At 39.5% G+C, this 18646-nt stretch overlaps 1 protein-coding gene across 1 annotated transcript in view; it reads left to right on the forward strand.

The window, feature by feature from the left end:
* LOC118117164 (cadherin-18) overlaps positions 1–18646 on the forward strand; it is a 147978-nt gene that overhangs the window by 28691 nt on the left and 100641 nt on the right. The window lies entirely within an intron of this gene.

Consider the following 18646-nt stretch of genomic DNA (forward strand, 5'->3'; position numbering starts at 1 on the left):
TTTCTTAAGCTTTCTTGTTTATCCCTTGTTAAAACCATTTCTCATGTGAGAGTGTATTCTGGATACATGCAGTGATTTCTCTATCCAATTCATTATCTTTTATTTTTCAGCAGAATCTTAAGTGTTTCCATACTGAGGCCCATTTTTAAACTCAGTATTACATGCAAAATATAGTAGTACACAACGTTAATGCCCCCAGTTATTTTTGTAATGAGTCACAAAAGTAGCAGTCACAGATAATGGTAGGAATAGAAGGTACTTTTAAAATGTTGCTCAAAGAGTTTGGTGACAGAAAGGCAGTCAGTGATCAAAATAAAAAGAGCTGTGAATTAAAAAAGAATTGGCATGGAGTGGGAAATGACATTGTATACTGCAGCCGAAATGAAATTTGCCATGGGAGGAGACCACAAGCAAAGGGCAGATCATTCCGGAGTTCGATTTAAAATATCTTACAGCTCCTCTATTATCTATACCACTTATCCTTAGAGGGTTGCAGGGGGACTGACGCTGATCCCTACTGACATTGGGCATGAGGCCACATAGAATTTCTTATGGCTAAGTGGCGAATCTGTAAAAATCGGAGGTACTTAAAATGTTTCAATTGCCTATTTCTTTATTGCTGTGTATTTTCAATGTATTATTCATAACATACTGTAACTGTATTCCAAAACAAAGTCATACTGTTGGCATCATTTCAAACATAGAGACACTCGTAGCCTCAAGCCTTCAGAAGTTTAATTGTTGTTATTTCAGCCCATATTTTGAAAAGGTCACAACATATTTTCTGAAGAGAATTCCAATAACTGCACAGCTGGTGAATAGGGTGGGAAATGCTGAATATTTAGGAGGAAAAACTGTTAGAAAGCTCACAGGTACAATCAATATATAAATGAATAAATACTTGAGCCCATTATCCAGTGCAGCCAACCTGGGGAAATCTCTCTGAGGGAGAGATTCTGTTTTTTTCAGTGTTTTCTACAGGACTCTCTGAATGTGAATGTAAAAATAACCTTGAAGCATGTGTGGTACACAGATAGAATGGCTCATCTTTGCATTTTTACTGCATACGCCGGCAACACACAAAACTCTCTTGCACCAAGTGTAGATTGTCCACAATGTTCCATTGTAGATATATAAAGCTGTACCCTCTTGAGTATTACAAGGCATCAAAGGGTTGGTAATCCAGTTAGACACAAATGCTACATACTGGAGAACCATCTCTTATCATATAACTAAAACATTTCACCAGAGAAACAGAGGCTTTTGCTGTCAGATGTTTAAAAATCCCAATCAAAAACCAGGACGCAAAGATTGTTACTTTCATCCAAATTACTGGTCTGAATCATTCCAATACAAATTTCATACACAGACAATACAGAGACATTTTTACGAGTCAAACCTTTTCTGGTAATAAGATGCCAACTCAGCATGGATTTTCGGTTTAAGGATTTACAATCAATCTGATGCTACTGCCTTCTGTCTACCCACTGCTGCTCAGTGGGTGGGAGGGACTGAGACATGGGTACCTTTTGGATTCACACATACTGTGTATTGCATTGAAAACTGGTTGTTAATTGCAGGTTGTTTTTGTGTAATTCTACTCAGACTGTTTTTCTAAACACCAAGGTTGCCGCAGAGATTTTTAAACATTACAGCTTTAAATGGAAGCCAAATAAATTATTTAGGACTTAAAGGATAGACAGACGACAAAATATGTGTTTAAATACAGCGTCCGCTTCCTGCGGGGGACCCGGTCCACGCAGAGGATGCCAGCTATTGCGTCACCAGCTTGTCCTGCTGTTAAAGACAAAGGATTAAACCAAATTTAGACACATTTAAACTTTCAAATGGTTTGTTTAGTCATGTGTCTATCTGAGGCACAGGCTGAGGAATAAAGGTTTTTGTGAACAGCCACTGAAAGTTATGTCGCTGCTGACAGCCACTGCTTCTGCTCAAAGCATTTCAAAATGCTCCACCTCAGCTTCCACTGCTGGAGAGTTAATGTGGTTGCTCCTAACTCCCTGTTGTGTTGAGCTCAATGTTTCCTAGGGTCAGGGTCAGATTATAGGATTAACTGAATTAACACACTCTTCCCTTTTCCCAAGTGGATCTGTAGTTGAATTATTTGTGGATATGATTTCATCACGGCATTTTAAACAGGACAAATTAGCCAAAACGTCTCCAACTGGTTTGTTTGTTTAAGAGTGTCATTCATCACTTCAGGAAAATCCTGTCAGCAGCAGTTTAAGCTGCACAGAGACAAATACCTCTGGCTAGGAATCTATGCTTTAATAGAAATAAAATCTCGAATGAGTGTGTTGTAGTTAAACATGATCCTGTTTCTCTTGTCAGACACTAAATGACCAAAAAACTGACATTTGATTTGTGGCTCACAAATACTGCCTAATGGCCAAAATAACACAAAGTCCCATGTTTCACTGACATGTCACTGTAACCTTACCCCGTGTGACACTGGTGGATTATTCAGACCCATGGTTACCTTAACCAAGGATAAAATCAAAAGACTCTCAGACCAGCAGTTCACAAACTTGTGAAACTTTAAAATTGTGTTATATACAAGGCAAATATACCAAGAAGATATTGCTGAGGAATTTTTTTCGAGTAACACAACCAATTGTTAGAGAGGAAAATGTTACTAAACAGCAGATCAATACGGTAAACAAACACACAAAGAAACCTTGAACAGAACCCAGAAGATAGGAAAAGGAACATTTTGTCCAGCACATTTACATAGTAATTGGCAGACATGTTCATTCACAGCTTTGAAGTGAGGTACAATTGAAGCAAATAGAAAAAGTGTTTTTGAAAAACAGACTCTTTTAAGTGCCAGATGGGGAGAAGACTTTTTTTTTAATTAGGTGCATGAGAATTTGTGGACAAATAGAAAAGTAGGTTAGAGGGCCATAACTTCCTAAATGTGGACACATTCAGGCATTGCACAACAGTGAACCAAACATTTTAAATCCTCAGGGTGAATGTGGGAATCACTTCTTTTTAATTGTGAAAATATGGCTGAAGATACAGAGCTAGAGAGAAGGTGTTTGGATTCCAAACAGGTTTCTCGGGGCAGACTTCTGTGCAATAGGTCAGTATTTAGATCGCATGGTGAGAAATGTATGGATACACTTAAAGGTCCGGTGTGTAAGATTTAGGTGAAATGGATCTATTGGCAGAAATTGAATACAAAATAATCCTAGTGATCTTTTCATGAGTTTGTTTCATAGAAATTGTACGAATGGTTGTTTTCTCTACCCTAGAATGGGCCCTTTATATTGAAATACTTTATATTTACATTGGGAGCGGGTCCTCTCTACAGAGACTGACATGCTTTTTACAGCAGCCCAAACTGGACAAACTAAACACCTTGAGTTTCAATGAAAACTGAAGGTTACCACAGGTTCTCTTTCTAATTGGAAGGGGAGGGTGAGGTGAGGGTTATTCAGCTGCAAAATGCAACTTCACCACTAGAGGTCACTAAATTCTACACACTGAACCTTTAAAAAAGTTGTTATACATCAGAAAAGAGAAGATAAGATGAGAGAGGATAAGATCATATTTTGGTTACAGCACCCTTTCCCGCTGAGACCCTTACATGATAAGTCGTAAAGATAAGGAATGGATGGATGGAAACTAATCCTTTATTAGTCCCACCACTATGGAGGAATTTGCAGTGTTACAGCAGCAACAGGGATTGTAAAAAATGGAAAGCATCAGTAGAACAAGTACGGTAATAAAATAGTAAACGTGCAATATACACATAAGGAAATAGGAAAATATAAAGTAGCTGTCATTTATACAATGCAAACAAGATTGTACATTAAAGATATTGAAATTGCAAGAGTAAGACATCATTAGTTTCTGACTGAACCTGAATATCTGACTGCTGAGGCACTGGAGAGTCTGAATGATTAACCTAGTTCAATAAAATACCTTATTGAATAAAATAACATGGTAAACAAATGGGAACAAGTGCGTGTAGAGGGTAAACAATTATAATCTACTTTGCTACATGGCTGGAGTTGGGTGCATTTGCTCAGGGTGTTCAAAAGCAGACACACTGTAGACGAATGATGAAATATAGATATAGGTGATGAAATTGATGAAATAGGTAGAGGAGATATTATCACCTCAAGCTTGCATCCAGGCAACAGGCTGTTGTTATTCAATCCACATACGTATGTGCACACACACACACACACACACACACACACACACACACACAAACACACACGGTAATCCTCCTCTCACTCCAAATCAGGCTTTGTGTCTGAAGCTGAGGGGAGGCTGTGGCACTGAAAAGTCAGGATGACACTGTTGCATCAAAATACCCCCAAAAGATGTTAACACATAAAGGTTGTGTACACAGTACTCATGTGTCACACTGTGCAACATGGCTAAAAATGGCTGTAAACATAAATTAACACGAGAGGAAGATTTCCATGAGTTGATCTATAGATCTGCAGTGAGACGTCATGGTGAAGACAGGCAATCCAGGCAACAAGCTGGTAAACATAGATTCAAATAATTGAGCAAAGCCCAGATAAACATTTACTGTAAATGTCACTTAAACATACTTTGAATGTAGAAAGTGACTGCAGAGGCAATGAAGAGTCCAGATGACATTGTTGATTGATCCAAACTAGAATTTATGACTTGAGACATAGTTTGTGCATCTTCCTGTGCAACATGAGGATATGACGGCCGCAGAGAGCGAGGCCTCTGAGCAGGCCGGGCTCCACTGCTTGTTCAGAAGTTCACTATTGACACTAATGCGACAAATGATTGGATAAAAAGGAGACAAGGCTCTGAGGACAAACTCACTAACGTGCTGCTAGAAACCAAGGTAGTTGCCTAACGAGCAGACAAATCAATCAATATACAAAGGACTTCAATATTGCTTGAAGGAAAAAGGTTTGAAATAATTCCATAGATTCAACTTTGATATTGCAGTGTAAAAATCTGAGCTCAATGTCCAAAGTCATTTTAAAGCAAAGAGCTCACTGCAACACTTTCTAAGGTTAAGTGCATTTTCCTCACATTTCCGTGTTATTAAAGGTCACTGTTAAAATACACAAGAAAGTTTCTTCATTATAGTGTGTCAGGTTGAGTTTATATACATAACATATTGTAAAAACAGAAGGGGGGATTGTCCAAATGTGCTTTCTAAGTAAACATGGACATAAGGAGTTACCACACATTTGCAAGGATCTAAGGAAACAGATGAAAACAATAAATTACTGAGATTCAAATGAAATCAAACTGATACATTTTGTATTTAGAAAACAGTATTTAGCAAAAATGGTAACAAGACAAAATTATATGATGAAAATAAGGACAAACTAAATTGGGTCAAGATTGATTAAACTACAAAGTGAAAAGAACAATCAATAAAAATAACAAATAAACTAAACAAAGAAATATGACACCAAGGAGAGTAAGAAGGCCATCTCTTGAATAAAATCATTAATATATTAAAATAGAGGAGACGGTATAAATAATGAATATCTGCCTGCAAAACATTTTACTATTTAAAGAGCTACTCACAGGTTGGCCACCTCAGTGAATCAGTGTGCAGGAAAATGATGCAGGGAACAGATTTTATATTTTTTCATTTTATTTGACATTCAAGAGGAAAAGAATGTACATTCATATGAATATGAAAACCACAGCTTTCAAAGTACGAGTGTGCTGGGCGTCCAAGAAGACAGGGATCAGGATGAATAACCTTCAATCTGGGAGAGATTCATTTGGGGAGTGAGTGGTGCCTAACAACAGCCAATTCACATCAAAGCAATGCAAAGTTCACTACAATTTTTTTTAATTTAAATTACATATTCAATTTAAATGCAACTTCATTATATAAGTTCAATGTAAAGGGTCAAATAGTGATTTGATTACATAAACTATATTTAAGTTTAACTTATACAAACAACTTTAATGTTTAATGTATGTGTTTATGTATTCATTTACCTTCATTTATTAAGATCACCCTCAAGTTATTTGATTTATTCACACATCGTCAACATGATATAAAAAACTTAAAAATGACCCTTTAAATTGAACTTACATATTATGAAATGTAACTGAAATACATGAAGTCAACTTTTTGGGCATTATTCTTTGTTTATCGTTTGAGTGTTGACATCAGAATACAACAAAACTAGAACTGGTTGTCTAATACCAGCAGGAGTTTTGATATTTACCCATTCCTAGTCCTTCTATTTAAGGGAAGAAGATGACCCAAACGAGGCCAGCAATAGGTTGTGTATGGGTCCAGCATTCAGGCCTGTAGCATCCTCTTGGTGTGCGCCATGCACACATGCACCCACCCACTGGTGGAGACTGTTGTGAAGGATGAATCATTTCCACATCCCTGTCGAGCACCACTGAACCCTGAGATGTACATTCATCTTTGTGATGAGGAGTTTGTGCACTGCAACCCAATAGTGTTGGCGTAAAAAAAAAGTACCCAGACAATGAATAATTCTTCTTCTGCTGAAGTTAAAATGTGCTGCTCCCATTTAAAAAGGTGGCACCAAAGACTTGACTTGACTCTTTCCTTAATGCATATCTGAATACATAAAAATATCAGTTTCACTTTAACTGCAGTGGGGAACAAAAGGCTTTCCTAAAAGGACCCTATCACATGCATGTTCAACAAGAAGCATCCTACAGGCTATTAGAAACAGGAGGTCATGGAGGTGCAGCACCTTTGGGCATGCAGAAGACAATACAGCCCTCCCAGGAAGTTACATTTAGACCGTGTCTAGACAGAAGGTCAGGCCAAGAGCAAGAGCATTATTATCATGCTGCTGCTAACACCCTCAGCTCCCTGTCTGCATGTTTATGTTTTTTTATTTAGTTTAGTAAACCAAAAACCCCGCCAGTCATTTTCAATTTATACAACTCAAAGCCTCATGTAAATAGAAATTAAATAATTCATCGTAAATGCCTGACATGGCCACTGGACAGGTCACCATGCGTGAATGCAGTGAGGCAGATCTAATGTGCACTGACAGTGATGCTGAACTCTTCATGAAGGTGAGGGCTTGAGCTGAGAGTGAGACCCTGGGGAGTTTCAGAGTCTTTCAGTGCGTGCGTGTGTGTTGTGTGTGTGTGTGTGTGTGTGTGTGTGTGTGTGTGTGTGTGTGTGTGTGTGTGTGCATGAAGGTTATGTTATGTGGCCGACTCACTGAAGGTGGAAACAGATGCGCTTAAGGTGCAAAATGCACGCATAAAGAGGACTGATACACACGCACTGACACACTCGGAGCTCCCCGGGGTGCTCTGACTCATTGTTTCGTAGGGTGCTGTGACAGCTGAGCTACGGTTTTTCTCACTCAGATGATGCCTCGCTTTCTATTGATTGCTCTGAGCATAACGGGGAGGCTGAGGTGCAGGCCCCGGCACCCAGTTCGACAACACACACATGCACGCACACACACAGGTGCACAGAAACTCACATAGTGCGGCTTGACGTTGACTGATGGAGAGAGCTATTCTGCTCAGGGGAAAGCAGGAGAATAGCACAGGTGGAGTAAGGTCAGTGAAGGATAGTGAAGAAGAGAGGAAAGCTGTAGCAGAAAGGATAAAAATGTAGATCAAAGAAATGACAGGAAAACAACGCAGCGCTTTGAGAACGAAACTACATCCACACTAAGCTGGAGAAATATAAAAATGCATGAGAACAACAAGTATGAACATTAGCATTTTCAGATATTAAAAAAAAAAAAACACTTAGAGGAAAAAAAAGGTCTAAATGTCTTCTCCATCCTCTTCTGGTTGCCAAATGTCCTACAAAGCTATAGCATCTGCTGAGGAGTGGGAGAAACAGTCGGGTGTGCTTGAATACAGCTCAACTCACCAATGAGTTGTTCTTACATGTCTGCCTTTCTCTCCCTGTTGTCAGACAAGTGGGTATAAAATAGTTATGTGAACACTACTTTTAAATAGCATTACCTGTTACATGAGGTAAACTGTTATGTAATCAACCGTAATCCGTGCATTGCCGGAGCAGACATTGATCAAACAAGTATGATCACGGAGCAAAAAAATGAAGTACAGCCACTCTCCTGTAATCAGCTGCCTGAGCTATAATCTTCAGGCTGAGGCATATTTAAGTCACAAATATGTAGACTTCACTTTTACTAAAGGAATGTTGGATTCATTCTTCACTTTTTTCTTTTGTCAATAAAAACCATGGAAATCCAATAAGAGACCAAATATATGGGTTCATTCTTTCAGTGTCCTTAAACAGCTGGCGTCGTAGGTTTTACCAAACCGTCCTCAAACAAGAAGAAAACGTGCATAGTCTGGGGACTATTTTCAGCTGAGGATTAATACTTGATCATTCTGTCTTCTGGTGAGTGTTAACAGGAGAACGTTCTGGACAAAGATGGAGCACTATGGCACAGAGACATAAGATAGATCATAGTTTGGACACACAGAAAATACTTGTTAGTCGGATACATTCATTGTTGATTTTTGACTTTTCATGGGATTTGTTGACAGTGAAAAAATGTTAGAATATCACCAGATATGCTGCTTAAAACGCGAGATTACAGAGAGTTTGAGGTGACAGAAAGTTCACTTCTTAAATTCACTGGCACCCAACAATGACTGTGTCTGAGCAGGCTTATGTGATTGTTTTCCGGAAGCTCTGTTTCCCTTATCCACATTGCAATGTGAGGCTGGTGTTTTAAGATGTATCCCCTCCGGAGACTTTTCAAAAGCTGTGGATTTCTTTTGTTAGTTTTTTCTTGGTGAAAATATGGGCTTAAACTTGATACAAGGTGAAAAAGTCAAGAACATGACAACATAAACATTTTCACATTTAGCTGCTAAAACAAACCTTAGAATGAAAAAAAACATTGGAAATGGAATATTTTAATTTGTAGGACTTGGAAGCTGAAACATTGTTGACAACGATCCGATGGTTTCTTTTATCCTGCATACCAGTCAAAAACACTAGCTCATATGCTAGAATGTATTTTATTATATGATCTTTACTTCTTGCCCCCCCCCCCAAAACAAAAAATACGTCAAAAAAATATTTCTTTTTTTCTTTCTTTTATTCGGATCCCCATTTAAACCAGCATAAGCATTAGCTATTCTTCCTGGGGTCCACCACACACACCGTCATACACACTACATAAACACAGCCACATAAACAAAAACATCTCATCTTATTAAATCCTTCCAGGAGATACAGAAGATAATCAAAATGTTCATATCTAACAGATATTAGGCAAAACACAAGAATTTATATATATATATAAGTCTTCAGAAATTTCATAAGACTCTTTCCCCTTTTCCTTCACACAGTTAAGTAACAAAAATTGACATCTAATAATAAGTTCTAATAAGTTATATATTTAGTTTTTACCTGTCAAATTCCTATTCTTTTTTAACAAGGTGCTGTTCCTGAACACCAGTTAGTGGGCGTACAAAGGCCAAGCAAAGGAATGAGAGGTGAGAAATTGAGGGGAGAGAAGTGAAAGAAGACAAGGATAGAAGAGGAGTGTTGGGCTCATGATGAGAGACAGGCCAGGTGAAAAGCAGGAGGCATGGTAGTTAGGAACAGAAGATGAAAGGCAATGCAAGGAGCGAAGTGTAAAGGTGAAGTGAGGTAAAGAGAGGAGAGGGGAGAAGGGATGATGAAAGGAGAGGAGATGAAGTGTGGCAACAGGTGAAAGGAGAGGAGGAAATTCGAGATGAAAATGAGAAGAAGAAAAAAAAAACACTTGGAGGAAAGACGCGTCTAAAGATGCCTCCAGGGCGTTGAATGGGACACAGTTGGCTTCTGAAACCTGAAGTACAGCCTCAGCACTCTTGGTCCTCTCTTTCAGACTCCATCTCCTGGACTGACTTTTCTATTTCAGCTCCGTCTCTTTTTTACTCTTATTCCAAACTCAGAGAAGCCAGCATAACAGTGACCAAGCGATGAAGCAAAACATATCAAGAGAAATTCGCCAGGCAGCTGTGAACCTATCCTTTATTGATATTACCTTTATAACCCCATGTTCTGTCAATCAAATTTCACATTTCTCCCTGTGCATGATTAAGCCTGGTTTGCCCCCTAAAGAGATTTATTCAGAAAGTCTTCAGCTGCTCTGATTTCTTTCGGCAACTGGGGGATAGCACTATCACTGCATTACAGAACCTTCACATCCAGGCAGGTCTCCTTTATAACCCTGTTCCCACCGTCGTTCAATTGCGTTTCCTTGATTCCATTACGATCTCCACAGAACCTGAGGTAAAGCCAGCATTGTTTAGGCTTTGAGGGCCAATAAGAGGCAATAAAACAGATGCTACACTTTGTGTTCGACTGTCTGACCAGATCCTCTCCCACTGAGAGGAGATGCCAGCAGCAGGCAGCCGGAGCAGCAGATTTAAACGGGCTGATAAATGCTGACCTTTACATTGGAATGCCCAAGGATGTTAGCTGCATTCACACATACCATGTTCTCCTCTCTGTCTCATTTGGCTATACAACTGTTAGAATAGGAGCTCTAGTTTAGGTCTCTCAAAAATGACATTACAAAAAAACAATAAACATTATTTTTGGCCATAAGATGCAGATTTGAGATGTAAATCAGTAGCATTAACACAACAGTTACCACAAGTAGTGGTAGTCTAATAAACAGGAATCAGTATAATAAATAACTAATACAGAATATTACAGTGAATCAGATGACCACATGCAAAGGGGTTTGTTTCCTTCAGCTTTTTACACATTGTGTATTTGTTTGACGGTAACAAATATGTGCTATTTGGATGTTATTGTACAGTTATGTGGTCAGAGACTTATAAGCCCTCACAAATGCACACAGTACATTTAAAAGTTCAATTTAATAAAAGTTGTATAGTGCCAAATCATATACAATTCTAATTAACATAGACATTCACCCAGCACTTAATTAGAAACACAATACTAATATTGGGTAGTTCCTTCCTTTGTTCCCAAACAGCCTTAGTTCTTCCTCTTGTTGATGCCACAAGATGCTGGAAACTTTTCTCTGAGGTTCTGCTCAATGACTGGATCCACATCAGGTGCCTGGGGATGGGGAGGTTGCTGAAGTTCCTTGATTGGGTTTCCAGGCTTGCTCTCCCTTTGTAGATCATTTTTGAGTCTAAATACTGTAGCAGTGTTCACAATGGAGTTCATTATTTTGTCCCCATTGAAGAGGAAGGCAGTTATTTAATCATGAAACCGGTCTAATGGTCAATGTAAGTTAAATTTCAAAAGGTTGTTGTTAACTTATAAACTTAAGAAACACTGTAGGAATGTAAGGGTTTGTCCATGTGAGAAACAATCATCCTATATCCTAGTTACACTAACTGCATTAATAGTTGCAAAAAATCTGCCATTGCCATAACACACACACACACACACACACACACACCCACACGCACACACACAAACACACACACAAACACACACCTTGACCTTTCCATCAAGCAGTGAGCAATAGTTGGGGGTTAGTACAGCTGAAGACACATTGGGGTTTTGTTCTAATCCAAATTTGCAGCTCAAATTTGTACATGTTTGCAGTGACTGGTTGAGAAGGAGGAAGAGTTACAGGCCATTTTGTTGTAATAATAACTATAATAATAATATTAATAATAATCTTCATTTGTATAGCATCTCTCATACAAGAAATGCAGCTCAAAATGCTTTACATACAATATAGATTATAATAAAAACATATAAAAAAAGAAATTTAAATAAGAACAGATTTTAAGAAACACCAGTACATGTTATAATGACATTAAAAACAAAAGAACAATTAATTAAAATAATAAAAAAAACTGAAAGGAAAGAAAGTGATACAAAATTGAAGCGTAATTTACAAAAGCTGCAGCTCTGATTTCCTTTCGGCTGCTTCGGGAACCTCTGATAGATTTGCTGCAGGTGATCTCAGTGTTCTAGAGGGAACATAGTTAACTAGAGAGTCAGCTATGTAACTGGGTCCGGAACCCATTCACAGCCTTGTCTGTAAGAAGGAGAACCTTAAAGTCAGTCCTGTGTGTAACAGGCAACCAGTGCAGAGCAGCTAGAACTGGTCTAATGTGTTCTCTCCTCTTGGTTCTGGTTAACAGCCGAGCTGCAGAGTTCTGAATGAGCTGGAGTCTCTCTATTATTTTCTTTGGGAGGCCTGTAAAAAGTGCATGACAGTAATCCAGTCCACTACAAAATAAGGCACGAATCAGCTTCTCAGCATCTGTCTGATTTATAAATGGCTGAACCTTTGCTCTGTTTCTAAGGTGGAAGAATGTGGTTTTGGTCAACTTGTTAATGTGGGCCTTGAAACTCAGTTCCGAGTCTAAGATAACACCTAGACTTGACACTTCTGATGTAATCCAAGGAGTTAGTTGACCCAGATACATTTCAAGCATTTCTCTTTTTTATTTTAGGCCAAGTTAAAGGATTTCTGTTTTGTCCTCATTAAGCTTTAGCAAATTATTACTTTTAATATTATTGATTTAGTGATGGAGTGCAGAGCGTTATCATCATTTTGCTCAGCAGCAACGTACAGTTGTGTATGATCTGCGTAATTGTGGAAACAAACAATGTGCTCTGATGATGTCACCCAGTGGCAGCATGTAAAGTTGTAGACGCTGTTGTGGTGCCTTTTAAATTAAACTATATCAAACATCACTATCAAAGATTGTTGATATCACATGATTCTGCAAAATTATTTGTTGCTAAACATGGTTCCTTGCTGGGAACTGATGGTTGTTGACCAAGCTCTTCAGCCTTCATTGTGTATACTAGACAAGAGATATTATATCTCCCCTGAGCTGAGCAACCTTTTTAGGACAGACTATAGCTACAGTGACCTCCTGGGAAAGTAATGACAATAGCAGGGGTTCGCTGGTTAGCTGTTGACTTCAGTAGAAGAAAATAAGTGATAGAAATAGAAGTGAAGGAAAGTCCTGGCAAAAAACTAGGGGTATGCTATTGGTATGTTAAGGCAACTTAAACAGATAGTTATCTGCTCATCACTAAGTCGATGGAGGGGTTGGGGAAGTGTCCCGAAGCCCCGACATTCGCTAGCATCGCTACTTCCAGTAGGTGACTTTCTTTGATAGAGAACCTTAAATTAAAAAGTTACACATGCATCCACAATTGTGTTTCCCACTTTGCATATCCTAACGGACACACAACTTGCTGCAATGACACTGAACATTGGAAGTGAATATCTGATATGAACACGGTGGGATGCTGAGATGACAGTGACTATCCTTACAAAGAAAATCAAATGTGTGTTCAAGTGACAAAGCCCTTGTGGTGTTGCAGCGTTGATGGACAGGTCAACAACGCTTGGTTAGGTTTGGAGAAAGATAACGGTGTGGGTCACAGTTGCTACTTTGTAAATGTTAGGGGGTATCAGTCATCATCAGTTCCATGACAACCGCTTGTCAATGCTGATCATTCTGAAATGTAAATCAGCACCGGCAAATGGACTCACATAGGCTGTCGATATGACTCCAAATCAATATCACAATTATTTCAAGCTTTAACCCTCCTCCCATGAGGCGCATCATTCGGCGCTGGTCAACGAGAGACTCTGCTCCTCTGCTCTTTCCTAATCACTTAGTGAGGAGGGAGGGCAAGCGGCGGGGTAATGACGCATATGAATATTATACTCCTGTTTGTACACAGCTTCCCTGCCAACAAATATATTGATTGAATAAATAATCAAAATAACAGGTCGGGAGATTAGACTAGTCTCTCCCCTAGTCTTGTTTTTAGCGATGTCCTGCCGCTGCATAATTATAACCAGCACTGCTCCAGAATCAGGACAGACGCTCATTAAAGGTCCGGTCATCCTTTGTCAGAGTGTCTGTCGGAGTCTGCTTCCTCCTCACTCCTCGTCTGACCTGCGCTCGCTTTACACTTTAACAATAAACACCATCACTGATCACAAGTTATTGAGACATGTACAGGACTGACGTTTAATTTGTTTTAGTTTGATTCGCTCTAGAGTTTATGAGACACATGTTTATTCCTGCTACACAACACGAGACGTGACACGACGCGCACAGCCAGGACATCAGGGTTGTGATGCAACGCTGGGTCTTAACTTCATTGTTGCAGAAGAAGCAACACTCTGTTTATCCAGGAACATAAATATGAATTCAGCAGGCTTTTATAAAGATCAGTTCTATGTGCCATTAGTGATTAGAAAACATCAGAGGAGCAGAGTCACTTGCTGACCAGCAGAGTAATGCACCTCAGTGCAGTGGCGCTGCCAAGGGGGGGCCAGGCAGGGCCACCTTGATACAGTAAAGGCTGTTATCAGAGGTCTAAGGTGAATGAATGTGAAGTCAGTGTGGAGAGCACTTACCACTGTCATACACTAACTGTTGTAGTCTGATATCTGAATTGAAAACCTTACTTTGTAAATTACAGCCCACTTGTAATAACCGTAACAGTCTATACTACTTTTTAAAGCACTTTCTAAATAAAAAGGGAGTTCATGTTTGTCCGAGTGATTTATTTTGTGGTGGCAAGCCCTTCAGGACATCTAATCTTGTCCTGTCCTTGGACATGCAGTGAAGTGCTGGCACTTACATAAGTGTGTCATGCAAAGATTGTAAAGAATACTGTGTCAGAGGAGAAGACCCTTTACCATTTAAGATAAATAATAAGAAAGAAATGAATTACATTAGAACAGTCCTCTGTATTAAAAAGTAGAATTTTGTCTCCAAATTAAAAAAAAGTAATTACATAATTTGTCCTCTATAATGACGTAAAGAAGAGTTACTGTATGTAAAGTGACACCCTTGTGATCAGGATGAAACAATCATTGTTTGACTTAATATAAGTGACTTATAGAGTTTACCAGGTTAAGATTGTGCTTTAGGTCACAAACACAACTTTGTTTAAGTCATAAAACATCATCATGTTTACAGTAATAACCAAGTGGCTCAGGTTCACATACAATCTTCATGCTTTAAGAAAAATCCTCAGTGTTTGCGTTGTCAGTATAACAACCCTTACTGCCCCCCCTCCTGACTGTATAACAACAACCTGGGCTCCACATGTCCTCCCTCCTCACTCCCCCACTGACCTGCGCTGGTCAGTGTTTGTTTGATTCGCTCTACAGTTTGGGAGACACATTGAAAAAAAAGTCCAACATTTTGTGCACTGCTATAATCAGAGTTCTAGTGCATTCATATGTAGAGCGTCAATATAATCAAAATATAATCATCACTATTGATGCCATAATTGTATCTATTTATTTAGCATAACACTGGGGGACTAGTTATAGGGGGGACCCCCAATTGCCACTGGGTATTTCGCACACTGTTTATAACCAATGCTGCCACATCGCTCCTTCTGTCAAATGCTTGTGTTCCACATCCTGATGGTGGACAAGTGTCAATCGCCCATAAAATTCTGTGCCGGAACCAAACACAAAGTAAACCATAGAAGCTTCAGATCAAGCTATTTCTTGAATGTGCGATTAACTCTTTTATTAACAAACTTGCACTCTTCAGCCACAAGATGTTCCCCAAATTAATACATACAAAACAAACAATAGTGTCATATTTTACCCCATTTTCCATCATTCGATGTTTGACTGACATTATGCTAATTAAGTCATCTCATAGCGCCCGACTGGAGAATTAGCACCAACTGTCTCTCGATTATCCCACGTACTGGAAACAAGCAATAATTAGCATTTTGTCAATTGTTCAGGAAACTTGTACACACCGGGCTTCAGGAAGGCACGATTTACTGCAGACCTATTAGATTCATTCTATATATGAGCCTAATTAATTCTAACTCACTGTATATAAAATGTACCTGTGGAGCAATGTGCACAGTCACACTCGCTCTTATAGCACAGCTGAACTTGAGTGCTGCCATGTTCCAACAATAGATTGTTCTCTAAATGTTAATGAGGCACTGAAAAATTGATGCAGAAGCATCGAAGGTAGAATTGTGCAGGCAACTATATTCTAAGTCTTGTGGGCAACTCTGGCTCAGGAGGAAGAGCAGGTCATCCTTGGGCAAAACACTCATCCCAAATTGCTCCTGACCGCTGCACCATGTGAATGGTGAGTGATAGAAAACGCACTGCTCATAGAAATGTTCTGGGTGAGTGTAACTTGTACTGTAAAGCACTGAGTATACTGTGAGTAGCCAAAAAAGGTTCGAAAAGTGCGACCTTCATGCTGTTCCTGTAAGGAAAGCAAGGGTCCAGCTGGTTGTGGCCATCTTTTAATGGCGACCCATTTTGTTGTTGTTGCGGTATATAACACATCTTGACAGCTGCGCAGAGTTAAGGTATCTATTAGTATCCATGGTGACGGCAACCTATGGTGGAAAGCGTGTCTCATAGTTTATTTGTTGTTTTATTCCCTCTGCCTGAATACTTAGTGCCCTCCGGAGCTACGAGTTTGACTACACACGGAATGACACTCATGCACAGTGAAGTGTTACGGAGGGGGATCAGTTTGGCAAATGGTCTTTGTTTCAAGCTTTGCTTTTCAGCTCATTCAACATACCCTGAAAAACATTTCAACTGAAAAAAGGGACGCCAACAGACAGCTGGGCTGAGGGGTAGAGCGGTCGTCCTCCAACCAGAAGGTCGGCAGTTTGATCCCCAGTCTTCCCCATCTGCATTCCGAAGTGTCTTCCTGAAGTGTGCTTTGAGTGGTTATCAAGACTAGAAAAGCGCTGTATAAATACAAACCATTTAACAGGTCACAGGCCTTTCATATCTAAGGCTGGTTTGGGAACCTACCTGGCTTAAGGATAGGTCATTCATAACTTCATTTAATTTATGGCCTACGTATCAATTTGATTTATATTTTCCATTATTTATTTATCGAAAAACACATTGATAGTGTGCAGATAGAGTATTTTGGATGTGTTAACTTTTAAGGTCTACATTTTGAACAACTCATACTGCAACTCCTTCCAAACTCCCACTGTGATACTTTTTCATGCACAGCAATGTCTGTTAAGTCGTTTTCCGACCTGACCGACGGTGTTTACCCACAGTTTGCCTTACACACATGCAGGCAGGAAACAACGTATTAACTCTGCTGCGGAGACCATGTGATGTCCTTGACAACACACAGACACCGATGTCAGCTCTTATCACCACAAACTCTCTAGACATCTTAGTCACTTCCAAGCGTGTCCCCACTCTGTCCTCTCACGGTGAATCCAGCGGGGATCCCCTGCAGTGTTCTCACATCGACTTCTCCTGGATTTCTATGGACTTTATAAAAAAGTCAGAAGAACTGCGAAGTTCAGTGCATGTTTGAAAGCAGCTTTATTGTACAGTACAACAGTAGGGAAGTCAGGAACTCACAAATGAATGACTAGGTAGAATTGACTGAAGTCAGAGGGTTCTTAGCTGAGCATAGAACCAGCAAGAAGCTTGGTTTGGTGAAATGTTATAAAACATGTCTAGCAGCACATTTAAAGCTCGTTGATTGCAGGTTGGAAAAGCAATGAAGCAGTCAGGGTTTCGTGGGTAGGATTAGCATCACATCTGCCTCCATAGACATGAAGAATAAAGATGGCAAAAGCAGTGGTGAGTTGGATGCAGTTGTACAAACTGTTGCAAGTCAGCAAACAAATTGTTAGCCCTCCAAATTGTTTCAGTTTTTGCATAAAACATTGACTTAAAATACACTGGCTGTGGAGACCAAACTCAGTGGGTCACTCTTGATGATGATGGTTATAGTATCACAATCTCATGGCGCAAGCACACATGGTTTTAATAGGACTGGGAGATGACACTCTGGTTCAAACACACCCTTGATAAATTGACTTTGAACAACCCTTCCTAATGAAATCACTAACATGAATATATTATTTCATTACATTACATTACATTTAGCTGACGCTTTTATCCAAAGCGACTTACGATAAGTGCATTAAACCATGAGGGTACAAACCCAGAACAACAGGAATCAAGCAAGTACAATTTTCTTCAAGAAAGCCAGACCACAAAGTGCTATATGTAAGTGCCATATAAGTGCTACTAAATATAGTATATATATTTTTTTTTATCCAAGGTGTAGTGGGAAGAGATGTGTCTTTAGTCTGCGGCGGGAGATGTGCAGACTTTCAGCCCTTGAACTAGCAAACATGGATTTGAATGCATTAGTACTTCTTAGAACATGAGCTTGGATTGTAAAAACAGAACCCTTGATCTTAAAAACACCAGGCCTTGCTCACCACCTGGCTAATACAATCCCTATGGTGAAGCATGGGGGTGGCAGCATCATGCTATTGTGGCTTCTCAGCAGTGGGACAGGGAGACCGGTCAGAATGACACAGGGGCAAGGGCTCATCTTTCAACACAACAATGATGCGGAGCAAACAGCCAAGACAATGCTGGAGTGGCTTCAGTGCAAGTCTCTGACTTTCCTTGAGTGGCCTTGATAAAACAATAACCACATAGAACATGTGTGGACAGATCTAGAGATTAAAGTTCAGACACTTCCCATCTGATCTGACAGAGCATGAGAGGATAAAACTGCCCACATGCACTGTGCAAAGCCTGCTGAGATTTAACCAAGACGAATGGATGCTGTGGGTGTTGGTAGAGGGGCTTCTACAAAATACTACATGCTTTGTTCTAAAAAC

Source organism: Hippoglossus stenolepis, chromosome 11, assembly GCF_022539355.2.
Source record: "Hippoglossus stenolepis isolate QCI-W04-F060 chromosome 11, HSTE1.2, whole genome shotgun sequence".
Taxonomy (NCBI): domain Eukaryota; kingdom Metazoa; phylum Chordata; class Actinopteri; order Pleuronectiformes; family Pleuronectidae; genus Hippoglossus; species Hippoglossus stenolepis.